This window comes from Bombus vancouverensis, chromosome 9 (genome assembly GCF_051014615.1).
Source record: "Bombus vancouverensis nearcticus chromosome 9, iyBomVanc1_principal, whole genome shotgun sequence".
NCBI lineage: Eukaryota > Metazoa > Arthropoda > Insecta > Hymenoptera > Apidae > Bombus > Bombus vancouverensis.
Window position 1 is genome coordinate 10,428,114 of NC_134919.1, and position 17,575 is coordinate 10,445,688.

The window sequence follows — 17,575 nt, forward strand, 5'->3', positions numbered from 1 at the left end:
ACGATATCTCGCTTTTCATATCATTACGCTTTGTGCAACGTACCCATCGTTCTTCGAAACTGTGTACTTAAGAAATAACCGGAGAAGGTAATCTTCCATTCTGGAAGAAATGCATTCAGCGTAGAATACGATTTACCGGTCGTAAAACACTTGATTTAAAAGCAGCAGCTGCTACGCGAATCTTTTTGTTTTGAAGCATTATTTAAAATGAAAATGAGTCACTGTTTAAGTGACTCAGGAAGACTTTCTATACTGACTTTCATATACTCTTCGTCGATTCTCTTGGGATTTTCTTCGTTGCAAAGAAGTAGAAAAAACAATGCGTAAAACGAAGCTTATTGTGTTACGAAAAGTTAATACAGATTTTATAAATTACCAAGTACATATGTACTGGTAATTATTTATGCAATGAAACGGCAGCTGATTACTTATGACTAAGCAGAAGTTTGTATCATTTTTGTTTATGAAAGGAATCAGTTGCGAAAAATTATCGAAGAAATCACGATTTTCTTTGATGTGTTATCTGTACTAGAAACGTTACTATTTCTTGATTAACCAGATCTTATTTTCAAGTAGATTTATCAAACGAATGAATAATATACTTTGAAAATTTATCTGGAAGATCAAGACCTTCTTCGTAGAGTTATTTCCATGTCAAAAATATTGTATTTTTATAACTAATCAAGGATTTAATTACCATTTATCTTTGTAAGATAAATCAACAATAAATTTCAAAAAATTACTTTTAATTTCGAAATTAATGACAAATTTCGGATTATTCGCGCGCTAAAATTCGAATTATTCTTCAAATTATGTGAAAAACAATTATTTATGATTAATCGAAATTTATTACTAATTTATACGAAAGAAATCAAAATTCTAGAAGTTTTGTAGAAAAATATTCGAAACTTGATTCTTCGAGTTATCGCCACGATAGGATCTACGTACCATTTTCTGTGACGGTGAAAAATGACGTTACGTCAATGTTGACTAAAAGAATTCAAGCTATTTCAATATACTAATACATAGCGCCAACATCGTGTTTGCTTAAAACGTTCGTCATGAAAGATTCGAATGGCCCCCTGAAGTATTACATGATCTTTGAACTAACGTAAAACTGCCGATAAGATAGCAACAAACGTGACTGTGCTACGTAACTGATTTCAATTTTGTTTCTAATTTTCGTTGAAAAAAGCAAAAAATCAACAGGATCTTGAACATTAAGTAAATTAAACTGAAATTTGAAACTACAACAGATATTAAAATCTTTCCTTGTTCTGTGCAAAAAAGCCACTAAAGCGTATAATTACCAAAGGAAATAGCATAAAACGACAGATAAAGGTGACGCAATGGCGAATGCATTTAATTCGATCGTAAAAGTTGCATGAAAATGTACAACGTACCATCTACATTATTATTTAAAATAAGCAAGACGTATATTATAGGCGATTTGCGTAATAAAAGTTGGAATCGAAATTATTACGTTCGATCGCTACTTATATTCAGAACAGTCAAAGGGCAAAATGAATATCATCGAAAATATTTATAATCTCTCGGCTCATAAATCGTATTAAATCGCGATTAAATGGAAATAACGACGACAAAGAAAGCATCGTATATTCGAGTGGGAATCTGTTCTCTCAAATCTATCTGTTTTTCCCTCGTTTATTCGGGCAACGCTCGTTCCTGCCAACTTTTCACCCGAACAATCTCCCGGAAGCAGTTCTTACACTATCGAAAGAACGACTTTTACCCACCTTTCCCAAGTCCTACACAGTAGATCCTTAAAAAAAACGCACTACCTGTTCGAGACCTTTTGCCTTTCCCTTTTTTTACTCGGGGGTATTCTTGCTTGACCTGAGCCATCGGTTATCGTAGTTCGGTTAGAAACGATGGGACATTTAAGACGTAGTTGATTTAAAAAAGTTTCGAATAGAGTTTAAAGTTTGTTAATGGCACGATTAGAAATAAATAATTGGACTTTTCATTTGCAAGTTATTCTTTATGTCGTAATAACATAAACTTGAAATGAGGACGAACCTCGGAAAATAAGGGTATTAAATATAATTATATAATATATTAATAATTAATATATTAATCATATATTAATTAATTATTAAATAAAAATTAATTATAATAAAAATTAATAATTAAAAATGATAGAGGTTGAAGGTCAATAGCAGAATAATTAAAAATGAGGGATTGGTATATAGATGACTTTTGAAAATTTCTCCAACAGTGATCGAATCTTAATAATTGTACATTTAATTACGAATAATTCAAACATTGTATTCTGTAGATCTTTTAATACATTTATGCGGATGAATTTTGGAAATTTTCAAATTGTTACGCCGGGCCTCTCTGCCTGGCCCAGGTCACACACCGCGGGCCAGACGGACACCAGATGTCCGCTTTTCCGTACGGCGTACCCTCAATATCCTTAAGCACCCGTCATAAACCCGAGTCACTTGCCTGCTAAGGTCCTTCAAAACAAACAAACATCTGTGTCCGAAGAATTTCTAAAGAATTTCCTCCCACTAACCACTTTCTCTCGAGGGCGGTTAAGACCCTTCGGTTAACCAATTAACAGCGAAACCTGTTTCCCTCACTCTCTTAACTAACATCGGCACCAACAAATCCGATGGTCCCGTGCGCTAGACACACCCATCTTTAGCTTTCCTCCGACACAGCATCGTCACTCAACTTCACTTCTTCTACATCGTTGGAAAAGTCAACTACTAAGTATACGCTAATGCCCAGCGGGGCAGTCTAATCATAACGCGAGAGTCGGTCTCGGTATTGTCGAGCATACATTTCCTCTCCTAAATATCTCATAGTGCTACGTCCACTAATACATTGAATCCACTTATAAGAGCCCTGCTCTAACGCACATATCTATCTTAGCTTCGTGCGACAAGTTGTTAATTATTTATTTCTCTACGTCAGTGTAATCTAAGTGTTGGAAGCATATAATTTATAACTCTGTGAATCACAGGGTTATACAACCTCAATCACCCCTATTATCTCAACGGAAATCGGGGGATCGATCAATTCGTGGTGTCGATTGTTATAATCGTAGCGGGGATTTACGACCCCCGTTGACGTCTCTCCTTGCGATTACGTCTCCCCGCGATTGGTCGAAGAAACACAAATGAAGAGATTAAAGATTTATAATAGTACGATCAAAGTTGAGAAATTGAATATTCCATTCTACATATTTTCCATACAAACTTTCTCTTTTACAAATGAATTTCGGCATTTCCTCACTAATGATTCCCAATGGTAACGACGTAATTAATGATGCATAGATGGTATCTTTAATCCGAGTATATTTTATACGAAATAAAAAATCTGGAAAACGAATGGATACGAATTTCCGGATATTAAACAAAATTACGAAAAATGATGAATAAAAATGTCTATTCTATGTATTTTGTGTATTACGCGCCAAGAAATTAATTATCTCGAAAATATAACAAATTTCATGTCTGAAAGACAATAGCGCTTTAATATTGCGAATAAAATTGAAGGGTTCGCAGCAATAAGAAAACAGCTTCAATATTTAAATTGCATCTATTGAAAGAGGAAAAGAAGTGTAGACTTTTATATTCAAAGGTTTTATATTCGAAAATGTCAAAGTTTATTACTACGAATATCGATTGATTATGAATTTATACGACTTTCAGATGCTGTGATGCGACTTTTCGGGATTTTAAATTGCAATTTCTTAGATCCTTCGAATTACTTTTTTTTACATTATTAATTAAATAAACAATATTAATTATTAAATGATATTATTCAAATAAAATGGAACTATCTTCTTACTGCAACATCCCCTTTAAATTACGACAGAGGGTGAAAATAGAAAACAGAGGATTTACACAAATTCATAGTCACTTTAATTAAATATATCTATGTACATTATAGGTACATCATAATACATTCACCATATGACGACTGTACATCTTAGCAGCACTTTCAATACTGTTCACAAAAATACATCGCATATAAACGAGCAATCGGTTTATACGCAAGGTCGGCCCAGGACTTGCGACCACATGGAGCGCTTTCATGGCAGGCTCCCACATGGAGCCTCTATTTCTCTCTCTCTCTTTCTCTCCCTCTCTCTCTCTCGCTTTTTCTCTCTCTTTCTCTCTCTCCCTCTCAAACACGGACTTTATGTACAAAAAAGATTTTCAGCTCGAGTCGCAGGTCGGGCCAAAAAAGGAAGGAACGTGCCACGAGAAAGTACGGTCTTTCACCAGGAGCCGAAACTGTTCACGACGATGCTGCTCTGAAATGACTTTATCAAAGTTTTCTTTGGAATTGTTGCCACGAACCGAACAATGTTATATAGATATGGAAGTTCCGGAAAGAATTCATCAGAAATGGAGTAAAGTTCTCTCGTAGGAAACTTTGCTTTCGAGATATCCAATTTTCGAAATTTATAGATTGTTCGTAACTTTAGTCGATGCATGTATAATGATCGAGAAGCATGGTTTTACACGGAACATCAATATAAGAGATTATAACACGATTTTTGAAGAGACAAATTTGACATTAACGTTATTAATCATTTAAAAATTAATACTGTAACCTACCATTAAAAATACTGCCATTTGTTGGTAAAGATACTAAACGCCTATGTTTTTCATTGAAGCAGAAGAATCTTTAAGTGGATGGCAACAAAGGTTTAAATTAAATTAAAATTGAAAAATATATATCAATAACGTGAACAACGCTTCCAGCGTGTTTTAAATAATTTTCATAGTCAATTTACCAAAAATCTGAATCTTCTATGAGAACCTTTTGCACTACATTTCCGATTCACTTTCTCATGAAAAATCGCTGTACACAGTCGCAGATCCGAAAACTGTTAAAAACACATCGACATATTTAATATCATTTTTAACAGATCGAATCTCCATGGGAGATCGACTTTGTGAAAACCACTAAGTAGCATCGATCTATGCGATTGAAACATACTCGGTCGACACGGAAATCATTTTTAAAAATCGTCTCGAGGAGCGGAATCGCAGCTTTCAACCCCCGGATCCGGAAGTAATATCAACAAACAGCTGCGGCTGCCCGAGTGGGCTGCGGATTTATCTTAAGTACCATCAAGAAACACGAGATATTGACACTTTTGATACCGATGATATTTATACAATTACATAGAGTTGTGGTGCAATGAATCCGGCCTTTAGCTGTCGCGACGAGAACGTGTCGGTTCTGTGACTTCAGAATCTTACTCGCGATATATTCTCATCATATTCGTTAGACTATGATTACAGAGGATACATGGTCCGATGAACTGTCGTTTTGACGAAACGTTCGACAACCGAAATGCATACGCTCAGAAATAGATTGCGGACGTTCGTGCAAATTTATATTTTTGTAGGTACATAATTAAAAACAAGTAGAACTTGAACGGAGATTTATTTTCCCTACCACGTGTTATAACGAATATTTTGTTTTAAACGTTTTATATATTTCTGCTAATTATTTGTATTTCGGTATTCTGGAAGTTCCTATATTTTCAAGTTGCCGTAAGAATCTCTACAGAGCACGCATCTGTCGCAATAATAGTGCTATTTCCAAACGCAAGCATGGAGCCGCGAAATTTTGCCTACGAAAGGTGCTGAACCGACTTCCGTTCTTCACTCGCGTTATCACAATTTGTTATAATCCAATCTCTCTTCTGTCTCTTTCGCTCTCGCATTCTCTCGTTCTCGCGCTGTGTCACAATGTGCTTCAGGAGAGTTGTATGCGTTTCACAATTCACGGTTACTATGTACAGAAACGATTTTTTCATCCTTCTTATATTTTTTGTTTTTTGTCTTTTTTTTTTCTTTTTGTTTTTCGCGAAACAACTTAAGGAACATTTGGTATCGAGAGCAATAATTCGGTCGGATGGCGACGGCCTGTCGCGAGAAATCGAACCTCCTCTTCTTTTAAACGACCGCGTTTAATCGCGTAGGAACGTGTCTCTCTCTTTCATGTGCGCCGAAAACCGCGTTTCGTATCTCGTTGGCGTGTACAACGAGTGTACGAAGCACTCGTAGCTGATCGAGACACCGGTGAAATGGAATTCCAAGTCTTTAAAACGTTGCCACCGTGTGGAAGAGAATGAATTTTCTGGTATTGGAGGATCTGAATTGTCCCACGGTGGCCGGCTGAAAGCTTCAGGGTGGGTTGCTTGTCTGAAGAAAACCGAGCTTTTTGTTTTAGAAGAATGTTCGTAACACTGTATTCAACATTATTTGAATAAAATTTTGTTCCAGTTTTACTCAATCGACTGTGAATGTTTATGCAAAGTCGTGTTCTTACTCCAAGAGCAAATGGAATCTAAATACTATAGCGAGTATTTTATTTTTATATATGTGCTATATTTTTTATTAGTTCTGTGTATATATATACAGGGTGGTTGGTAACTGGTGGTACAAGCGGAAAGGGGGTGATTCTACGCGAAAAAGAAGTTGAAAATATAGAATAACAATTTTTAAAAATTTTTTTTTAATTTTTCCATCGAGAAGCCTCAAACGAAAAATTTGTATTCTATATTTTCGACTTCTTTTTTCGCTTGTACCACCAGTTACCAATCACCCTGTATATATACACTTAATATTTTGTATTAGTGATTGCAAAAGGTATTTGCACACCAGTGTATTTATTATATCATACATTAATTTATTAGGTCCAAGTATATTACATTTTGTATCGCTTAGTAGTACTTTCATACGAACAAAAATTAGATATTAGTTTGGAAATGAACTGTAGGGTCTAAGAGACAGGTGCTTTATTGGAAAATAGAAATATTTTTAGTTGTGCAGATTCGTGTACATTTAAAATTCACGCAAATGCATAAACCTTCGTAGATTACGAAGATTAATTAATTATTTAAATATTCGGAATATTTTCGTCTTTGTTGTGTTTTATGGTGTTATTAAACTGAATAAAGTTTGTTTAATGTTCTTTCGAACTGTCTGTTAATGATCGAAAGTTATAGATATTTTAACGATTACTTGTCACTAGTTAAAAAGAAATTCTATATCGAGCATTTTACCGCATAAACAAAGTATATTTTAAAGGAAAGAAGGCGCATCGAAAACAATTGAAAAGTATTCGCAGGAAATTGGAAATGTTTTATGTTTAACGGAGCAACAACGTTATTCAAGCGAACGACTCTTTGACCATTTGAAACGGTGAATAAAACTCATTCTAATATTTATTATTGTTTGCTTAATGTCGATCGTTATTTAATTCAGACTTTCCATAAGAAATGGTCGGAACGTGAAGCTGCAATTTTAATAATTTAAAATCCCGGCACCCCGTTTCCCGTGAAAACATTTAAAAACTTTGTACACTTGTCTCCGAATGAACGATTTAATAGATATATGAATATCTATATGAAAAGTGGAGAAGCCACGGACTCGTCAGAAAATATGTAACGTGCAAAAATGAAAGACTGGTACGTAGAATCATTTTTACAATAATAAAAATCAACATAACCATTGCATTGAAAAAAGTTTCACGAATAAATACAAATTTATGCAACATTTCTTATCCAAGGCGTGGCAGGACATTTCGGATGCGGAAGTAAGTAAAAAATGTGGAATACGTCCTTTTCGTTCGAAGAGGTCTGTTCGAGAATTATTCATCTTTATATATATAATATATATATGATATATATAATATAAAGGAGAGTTCAAACGAACATATGTTTTATTTTACATTTTTTACTTATTTCTTCATATTTTCGCTATGCGCCCTGCCACTCCCTGTATACTTTAAAAAATGCTTCCTAAGTCTCAGATCTTTTCTTCGTTTCACGTTGAGAATTCATTCAGTAAATTGAAACTTTTCGTAAATGCATAAACATGTGTAAATAAAAGTGAATTCTTAAACTATAGCAACACGATTATATGTTATATATGATAACTAAAAAATACATTTAATTTGATGTAAATAGAAAACTTGATTTTGCCTCTGCAGCTTCTTACCAGTGTCACTAGAGTTATTTTTAATTTTGTAAAAAAAAAAAAAAAGAAAGAAAGAAAACGCATACGAGATTTATTTGATATTCGCTTCTACTAGGATAAGTGTGTGCGTAGAAATACATGGTGAATAGATAGATGCCGCAGGCATCGGCATCGATGGAAAACGTTTATAATGCGTTACAAATACTGGATTGGTGAATTTCTGAAAGTATCCCGTCATGTGCATGGCGTGTATGCGTTGATGGAAATCTGACGTGAGTCAAAAATCAAAATACGTCTGGTGTCAATACTATTAAATCTCTCTGCTAGAAAAACTGAAATTTAAAATTGAAGCAACACAAAGGATACTCTGTTGAATATTGAAACGCGGCTACCAATTTGTCAATGTTCTTCCTACAAAAAGGAAAATGAAAAATAAATATTAATTTTAGAGTGCAAACGCTTTAACGTACAAGAGAATTCGTATCAACATTTTTTTTTATTTAATTACTGTCTAATCTATCTTGATACATTCATCCGAAAACCGATGAACGTTCAATGCTCTTCTCAAGGACAGCTTTTTTTCCTAAAAATGTTATACAACCTTTCAACAGTACTTTTGATCCTTTAATTTCTTTAAAGGCATGTGCGTCTCTTAAGTTTTTGCAATTTGTAAATTTGCAAAAATGTGTTTTTCATAATTCGAAGATACTATAAATGAACTAATTCTATTTCGAGTATACACTTGATAAATATTTATCGTGATTTTCGATAATCAGATGATTATCGCACGTAAAACTGAACGTGCTAATGGAAGTCATGCAAATAATAAAGCAAATGATAATGAAAATAAATAATACAAATAATATCACAAAATTAGTAACTTCTTTATAATAACAATAATTCATTAATGTTGTAAAAATACAAACAGTCAAGAAATTCTAATATCTACAGATTTATGTCTTCTCTATCAACGTATTCTTGCAATAAAATCATTAAAAACTTTCACAAAATTTAATTTATTTCTGGAAGACGGTTTATTTGAAATCGGCGATGCGATCAAATGCTATTGATAAGTAGGGATGAACGTCAAACTCTAATTACAATTCTAGAGTTACCAAAAATTTTCCTATGTTTGAGACAAGAAAATCGTTTCAGAAATGTCATCAAGCAGAAATCGCTTGGAAATCTATTCGCGTAGGCAAAACTTTGCTTCGAAAGTTCCGAATATTTTTAATTCAGAGCAGCTTTCCACCCATTAAAGATCCAACGAAAAAATTGTCGCTGGAATTTTAAAAACAATGCAACGAGAAACAATCGATCATCAACGAGAGTCACGTATTTTCCACGAGGGGGAGGCGATTGTCAACTTTGTCGCGAGTAGGGTATAAAAGGAAAAATCAGGAAAAAAAAATCGTTGGAACAAAGTTTTAATTTAGTTGTCAGCGTCTGATTGTTCGGAAATTTCGCGTGTCAAGAAAAATTCTCAGTTTAATTGGGGCCGAAACTCAAATTCACTGCTCTCCCCTTTCCCGTTTCAACGATAAATCTTTCATTAAAAATATGACAATTATTGGGTAACTTTACTTTTAAGAGGATAAAAGGGTTCGATTATGAATTACGTCTAGGAAGACTGGCGCAGGAATAAATAGCAAAAGACTTGACAAAGGGTGAGGGTAGATGAATTTGTAGCCGGAATAAAGAGACGAAGCAGCATTCCGAGGATAAAGGGAACTTTTTCATCACGAACATCTTGGATTCTGTTAATAACAAATACCCGAGAAAGTTATTAAGAAAAAAAAAGGGATAATAATAAATAATAATGTGATAAAAAATACTAAAATTGACTTGTTTGAGGGGCAAAGTAACATCTCCCCTTGGAAGGAATAATGCTCAATTACTTTTATGAATTTTCCTCGGACGAATTAATCGTAATAAAGTGGAATTCCTTTTACTTGCGAGTTGATCCTCTTCGTTTCTATTAAAATATATCCTGTTTAATTTCATTCTCAACCTATATCGAATCTTTATCATTTACTCTATATTTCGAAACTTTATGAAAATAGCTTTATATCGCGAAAATAACTTTATAACATTATAACAAATTTTCTAACTTTATGAAAAGATATGACTGTTCGAAGCTTTCTCTGTAAAATTCATTTCACGCAGCGAGATCTGAACTTTTTATTAGAAAAATTTTGTTTGTAGCAGTACTCTCTGATAAACGTCACTTTCCTTATCGAAATCTCAATAGAGAAGATGAGTATACTTAAAAATGCTAAGCTTTTGCTAATTCTAAGTTTAAGAAAAATGTAGAAGCGTCCTATAGCTGATATCATTATGTGAGAATATTTAATGTCGCTATCAATCATCTTCGGTGTGGCAGCTACGAATTCAGAAAAGAAAGTATAAAAATATACGACGTAATGAGATTAAACTCGAAGAATTCAAACTTAGATTATCATCATTGCACGTATTTTCCATTATAAAGCGTAATAAATATAAAAATATCGTAAAATTGCAATACACGTGGCGAAATGAAGATGGTAGAAACTACGAAACTTTAAATTACTATTTTATTAGCTCGTAGTAAAAGGTAACGTGGAAAACTTTAATAAAACGCTGACTTTTGAAAGAAGACCGACTTTGAGAAAGTGAAACGAGCCGATATATTAGCTTCTAATTCGAGAATATGTAAAAGTTCATGTTCTAAAATCAGTTTGCGCTTCAAACGTGATAATACCAGTATCATCGATCATCACTTTATCACTTTTTAATTAAAAAGTGCTTACAGAAAGACATCGGGGTCTTGAAATTTTGAAACTTCCAGGGATCGAGCTCGAACCAATCCATCAATTTCTAGTTCAAAACAAGTACAACTTTCTAAAACTAAACTGATCCTCATCTGATGTTTATGTCGATATTAGTAAAACTGCGAAATTCTGCGAAAATTGCAAAAAATTATGTTTCTTTAGCTTCGTGATACATTTTTGTTTGTAAAATATTATCTTAATTTATAGGTTCCTTTTTTATTTCAAATTTCATATATTTAAGTATGCTTTTTTATGAAATTACTGCATGCTATATTAGAGTTATTCATTTCTACTTTGCATTTATCAGAGCTAATCCATCAATTTTATCTCAAAATACATTTCGTATAGGTTTCATTACAAGTGACAAGAAAATGTTTCATTTAAGAGAAAGCACTTTACGACCCACGTTTCTAAAGTTCAAGCTTACCATCTTTCAATGCTCTTTGTGGACATTACATAACAGAATCGTTAAAAGACGCAAAATAGGTCCTGTTTCTATTTAAAGTCGCTGAAGTTGTCTTATGATTTCATAATAACGAGCAATCTTTCAAATTAAAACTGATTGACGAATACTGGTATCAATATTGTTTTATGAACATCGCAATTTGAACTTGAAAAATATTAATATAAATAAGATTTCTACAAAATCAAATCAATCTGTAATCTACAGATGCTGATATCGTATCTCGAGACGATATGCCAACACTAGCACGAAAAATATTAACATGAACATTAGGAAACAATTATATCAATCCCGTAAATCCTATAAATCCTATAAATAGACCTTGTTACTTTAAAATCTTTATTAATTACTAGTATTTCGTTGATTACTAATAATAATATCCAAAACTTTCGTAACAAAAATTATTTACAAATTAATGTCAATATCGACGATAATTAAAGTGTAGAAAAATTCATATCGATATCAAAGACAATTTGAAACCACCATCGAATCTACGTTACGATACGTGCGATCTTGAAATCACACGCAGGTTTGTAATTTCAAGAGTCAAAATAATTTACACGTGTCGATATCGATAATTATTCGACTTTAAGGAGGAAGAAATATAATATCGCGTGTAATACGCAAGAAATAAAGAAAGAAAACAAATCGATAGAAAAATCCATCGACGTGTAATCTCGAAGGATATAAACGTAATGCATCTGGAAATTGTTGAAACTTTACCTAGTTGTTGGAGCGTTGAAACTCGGTTCTTCAGTTACTCCGTTGTCTACGGTAGTCGTGGGACGAAACAGGGATATTTGCTTCTCGACACCTTTCTTCGTGGTATCGATCGAGGAACGGTCGATAAATCCGGGGCAGTCAAACACTGTCTTTGCTCGAATTCGCGATTTCTGACGCGCCAGGCCGCCGACACGTGGATGTGTACACGTATATATCTATCTACCTATCTATATATAGTTCCATATTTATATTTATACGTTATAGGTAATGTGTGTTCGTGTCCTGTTCTATGTGTACGCCTTTCTGTCTCAGTGTACGTGTCCGTATGCATGTATACTCTACTTCCATTTTGGTCGTGTGCACGAGTTCCACTCGACGATACCGCGTCCATCCAACGAACGTCACAACCTTCTATTTTTGTCATTGCGATGACAGCTCGTCTCCATCACAATTCTATTTTTTTTTTCTTTTTTTCTTTTGCATTTACAGTGATCGTAAAGCACAGGGCGGAACGATTTCGATCAGCTGGCCACGTCGTCGAAACGAGGAACTCCGAATCGAGCGCTAATCGCGGTCTCGGAAGCGGAAGTAACCACGCGACAACGTGTATACTAATCACTCGGATGATTCCAGAATAGTTCTCGAGGGTAGTTATATTTCACCTTCCCAACGGAGCTAAATTTGAGAATAAATATGACCAGAGAATCTCCGTACAGTGGAATTCCATTTATCTAAGACCGTCAACGAAGAAATAGTTCGTTATACGAGCTGCCTAGAAGCGAAACCGATCAACTGTTCGTTACACAATTTCGTTAGCCAGGATCTTTCTCAGGAGCAGGTTGTTTACTTTCATAAATCTGTTTATCAAGGAAATAATATCAATGCATGTGTATTTCCAGGGAAGTTTTTCAGAATAAAGTTCGTAATTTCTCTATTTTCCTATCTGTGTAGTTGATCGACGTAACTTCTGAATGGCTCGTACGTAGGAGAAATTCTCTTGGTACCCTCTTAACGTAATTCTAAATAAATAAATTTTCCTTATAAGAACTTCTCGCGTGGTATTTCAAAAGTGACGTGGCTCTATGAATTATTAAAGGAATGATCTAGTAAACATATAACATTGGAAAAAAGAAAATAGATTCTAGGAGATAATAGTCAAATGTTACGTTTCTAATGTTCCACTGTTAGCCTCTGAATTTGCTCTTTGACGGTTTTGACGTTCTCCTAATGCAGGACAGAATTATTCCGAGTTATGACACTTTTGAAATACATGTGCGTTATACAGTGACTACAAAAATTATTCGCACATTTTTTATCATAGCATTTACGTACTAATTAATTAGGTCCAAGTATTATTTATTAATAGTATTTTCATACGACGAAAAAAGATTGATACCATTAATTGTAGTACTTTCATGCGACTGTAAAAATCGATACCTCGTTAGAGAATAAAGATATGTGCAAATACTTTTTGTAATTCGTCGTTCAAAGTTCATACAAGTTCAACCGAAACGATTTCTGAATTTAGTTTAATTGATTAATAATCAGATTAGAGAATTAATTAGATCTAAAATTTCGTTTAATTAATTAATAAATAGAGTTCTACTGTATCATACATAAAAACAAAAGGAGCTAAGTATACGCGGTGACGTACGTGGCTTCCGCTTCGACTGCCACTTGAAACATCATCGACGTTTCCGTTCCGCGCGCTTCGTAGAAACACGTTTTCTCTGCCACATCATAACACGCAACACGCAAAAGTAAAAGCTTAACTTATCGGCCCTTAATACGGTATCACATAAGTTTCCACGCTGACTTGACTCGAGCTTCACTCGACCCTCTACGAGTTAACTTAGGAACCACACGCTCGAAGATCCTTACACCGACGAGAGACTTGTGTGTACTTGTGTTTGTTTTTCTTCGTTTTTAGGTACTTTAACGAGCCTCGACAACGATTACTTTAATAGACGAAGATTATTGGTCCAAAGAGAAATGTAATTACACGTATCGATGGAGAGGGCAACGAGGTCGATTCGAGAGCAAGTATCGACGAACAAGTATAAGAATCCTCGTCAAAATCCATATTTTCTAGAGTTTGACGAAAAGAAATCCGAACAGGATATCGCCTCGAATACACACCCGTTCCTCTCCAAATTATATACAGCTCCGTATTGTTGCTCAGCGACATCGCACACACGTACGCGAATACTGTCGACACCTAACAACACTCGAGAAGAAATATCTCCTTCCTTCTCTCGCCTGTAAATTTGCTTCTGTCGTTTGATTGTAGAACCGAGCTGTCTCGTACCAGCTCAAAACGAAACGAACAACATTAAGATACACGTAACAGCGATTAAACGGACCGCAATCATAATTCGTAGTACCCTTTGAGTTTTCGGTGTTCATTAATCACAGCGCGCGTTTCAGCCTTCCATTGCGTAAAGAATTAGACCGTTTAATTTTCAAGCTCGTTGGACATTCGTTTGTCGCATCTATCCCCTTTCTCTTCTACTTTTATTCTCCCTTCTTGCTTTTTTCTTTTTTTTTTTTTTTGTTTTTACAGACACTCTCTATCGAAATCGTAGATCTAAACGTCTCGTAGATCCTTTGTTTGTGGATCTTTCGTTCCGCTTTCGAACGATCGTACGATACGATGAACGTTCCAAAGTTAGGGATATCGACGCAGAAGTTGAAGAGGGAAGAGAAGGAGGATCGAACGCGACTAAGAGAATCAAAAACGGTGGGGAAACAGAAGTGATCGATCGACGATCGATCGATCCACGCGCGACCACCGTCCAGTCCAAACGAGCCAGTCTACAGAAACTTCGTTTACTATTTACACGAATCCTAGCGAGTTTCGGTGTCTCCCGATTTGTACGATCGTCTACACGCGAAGAGCTACAATCGATACCACTCAAGAAACGAGAATAACACCGCACCGTTTTGTCCCAGAGGAGACCATTCGAAACGCTATCATCGATCGATTGTCCTCGCAAAAATTCGGACTCCGTGCCAGCTTCTATCAATGTGTTTCCTTCTTTCTCCTTATTTCCGGTTATTCCGCTTCTTTTTTTTTTTTTTCTTTTGGTTTCTCTTGGTTTGATCGTTCTTCGTCCAAGTTCAGCCTCCTCTTCGGTTATACGCGATCACGCCGACGATCGGAAAGACGTCGCAGTGAGAAGTTGACGAAACGTTCAACATACCTATTAGAAATCATTCGTTGCATGAATTTACCCCGCGAACTGCGTCTTTCTTTATGCTTTTTCGCAAGAAACTGTCCCCAACGTGAACCTAAATATCTCGAAGGAAAACTAGTTCGAGATGTCCAGACACTCGACTATGCTGTTTTCTGTTTGTGAAAAATTGAATTCTTGAATCGCTCGTCTTGATAGAAGGTTTGATCAATTCGAGTATTCGAGAAACCTTCGCGAGCTTGCCAAAATCGACTAAAATTATCTTTAAACACCCGAGGCTTCTTGAACATTTTTGGAGCTTTGAGTTGCTGAAGTGCCTCGAAGGAAGCACAGCGTGGAAATTCTAAACGGTAGAAACCAGCAATGGGACGAAACGAATCAGCTTAATTTAACGCTTTAAGTTTGTTGAAAGTGGCGTTTCAACTAAATATATTTCACTTTGCAATTCGATTTCTTCTTTCTAAGTTAAAATCGCGATACCTTTTCAACGTTGACTTTTTCGTGACGCTCTTATATGCGACTCTATTTACAGATAAAACGATATCTCGGTATAAATGCACCAAGTTCGTGATCAATTTCCGCTCGATCTCTAAATTTCCAAACCACACGCGTTCCAATAAATTCTTCCAACATTTACTACAAGTATATACCTCGTCCCATCACTGATAATATTTGCACACGCGACGAACGAACTAAATACTAAAGAGTAATAGGAGGAATTTGATAGTCGAATATCGTTGCATAGCCATCCACTTGACGATTCTACCGTTTCAAGCCTCCTCGAACCAACTCTCGAACTCTCCATCTCGTGGTCTTGAAACGCGAGAATCCTCCGAATAGCATTACCACTCATCCTCGCGTGAAAATCTTCCTCTCTCTCCATAACTTCGAAATATATATATACCCCGTGCCACTATCGTCGTGTTTATACTCGAAAACTCGTACCTCGCTTCGAAGCCTTCAGAACTCCAAGAACCCGTCAAGGTGCCATTACCGACACTCAACGACAATAATACGCGAATTACATTGGAAAAAGTAAGAGTCAGACGTGGAAAATATCAAAGCAATCGTACTAGAACGAACCACGAATTTTCCCAAACGAACGACATTTCGATTGCCTTCGAGGGAAACCGCAGAGACAAAAAATGGAAAAAGATCGGTCGAAGGTCTGGTTTAAAAGTGCTGTATGCGTTCTCCGCGTAGATAAGGGTTCAAAAATCGAGCGTCAATGCTCGGTCAGGGCAGCCCGAATCCGAAGAAAGGCGCGATGGGCCTGTCGTCGAAGAGACGAGGAGGCGGAAGTGGCGGTGGCCTCTTCCTTCGCGGGGCAATCAGCGTCCTCTATAAGGACCCTTTGGCGAACACTATCTCCCTGTGCTTGGTGCGTATGTGCGAGCGGAGGGTGTCGATCCTGCTGTATGTAGCCGGGCAATACGGGCACAAGGACCTTTGGGCGGTGTGTATGTGGAAGTGGTGCCAACGATTGGTCACCTGTTTGCCGCAGGCTCGGCATCTCCACAGCGCCGGCGAGCCGAGCGACACGGCGAACATCTCGTGATAAGAAAGACCGACCGGCACGTTGGGCACCATACCTGAAAACCCAACACGCCGTCATTTCGATTTTGCTTCCTTTCTAACCATCTATTTCTCTTTCTTTTTTTTTTTTTTTGTTTTTGATTCTTGATGGTTTTGATTTTTTTTTTTTTACTCTTTCGTTACTTGTTTGAGCGTTTGGTGTGTATGTATTTCTGTCTGCTTGCTCGCTCTCGATAGTTCGTGAAGTAGGCGAAGAATTTTTGGAAATATCATAAGTTTAATACTTTGACTGTTATGTAAGATATATTTGCAAGGTATACAGAACGCCTTGCATAATGTAGCGTGTGCTATCAATTAGAGGATAATCCGTGTGTATGTGAAAAGACAAGACAGTGTAGAATTTGTTCTACATTTTTTTCGATGGGGTAGGTTGCAAACATTCGATCGTTGGTTTATCTGTCTCGGTGCGCGCCCCTTTTATTTAACTGATCGCCTACTGTCGTGCGAATTACAATAACGAGCTATTAACGACTCGGTTCGACACGTTCAAAGGCATTTCGACTTTTTAGAGAATTAACGCGTAACATCTTTTCGTGTAATATGGAAACGTATAACAGAACAGTCAAGGTGTTAAAGGTAGGTTTCCGGTCAGTTTTCGGAGGAAAAGCTGATCAAATTTTAAACGTCGACCTTCTGGCTTGAATTCTTGCAGCCCTTAAAATGATTAATGTTTGCTAAAACAGGGATTGTTCCCGGAAGAAAACTCTTAGTCTCTTATAACGTGTAACAAGGTATAACAACTGTAGAGTTTACAAATTTTGGTTGGTTAGAGCCATTTCTCAACGAGAAACCCAATTAGAACGTCTC

The 17,575-nt window shown here is 35.9% G+C and overlaps 1 protein-coding gene across 1 annotated transcript in view; it reads right to left on the minus strand.

The window, feature by feature from the left end:
- Positions 1-6,075: 6,075 nt before the first annotated feature.
- The window catches only part of LOC117163555 (uncharacterized), an 83,266-nt gene continuing 71,766 nt past the window's right edge, over positions 6,076-17,575 (minus strand). The window contains exons 5-6 of the transcript XR_013059204.1: positions 11,979-16,764; positions 6,076-6,203 (exon numbers count right to left, since the gene is read on the minus strand). The gene's annotated coding sequence lies outside the window, so the exon portion shown is untranslated. The remainder of the gene's footprint in view (positions 6,204-11,978; positions 16,765-17,575) is intronic.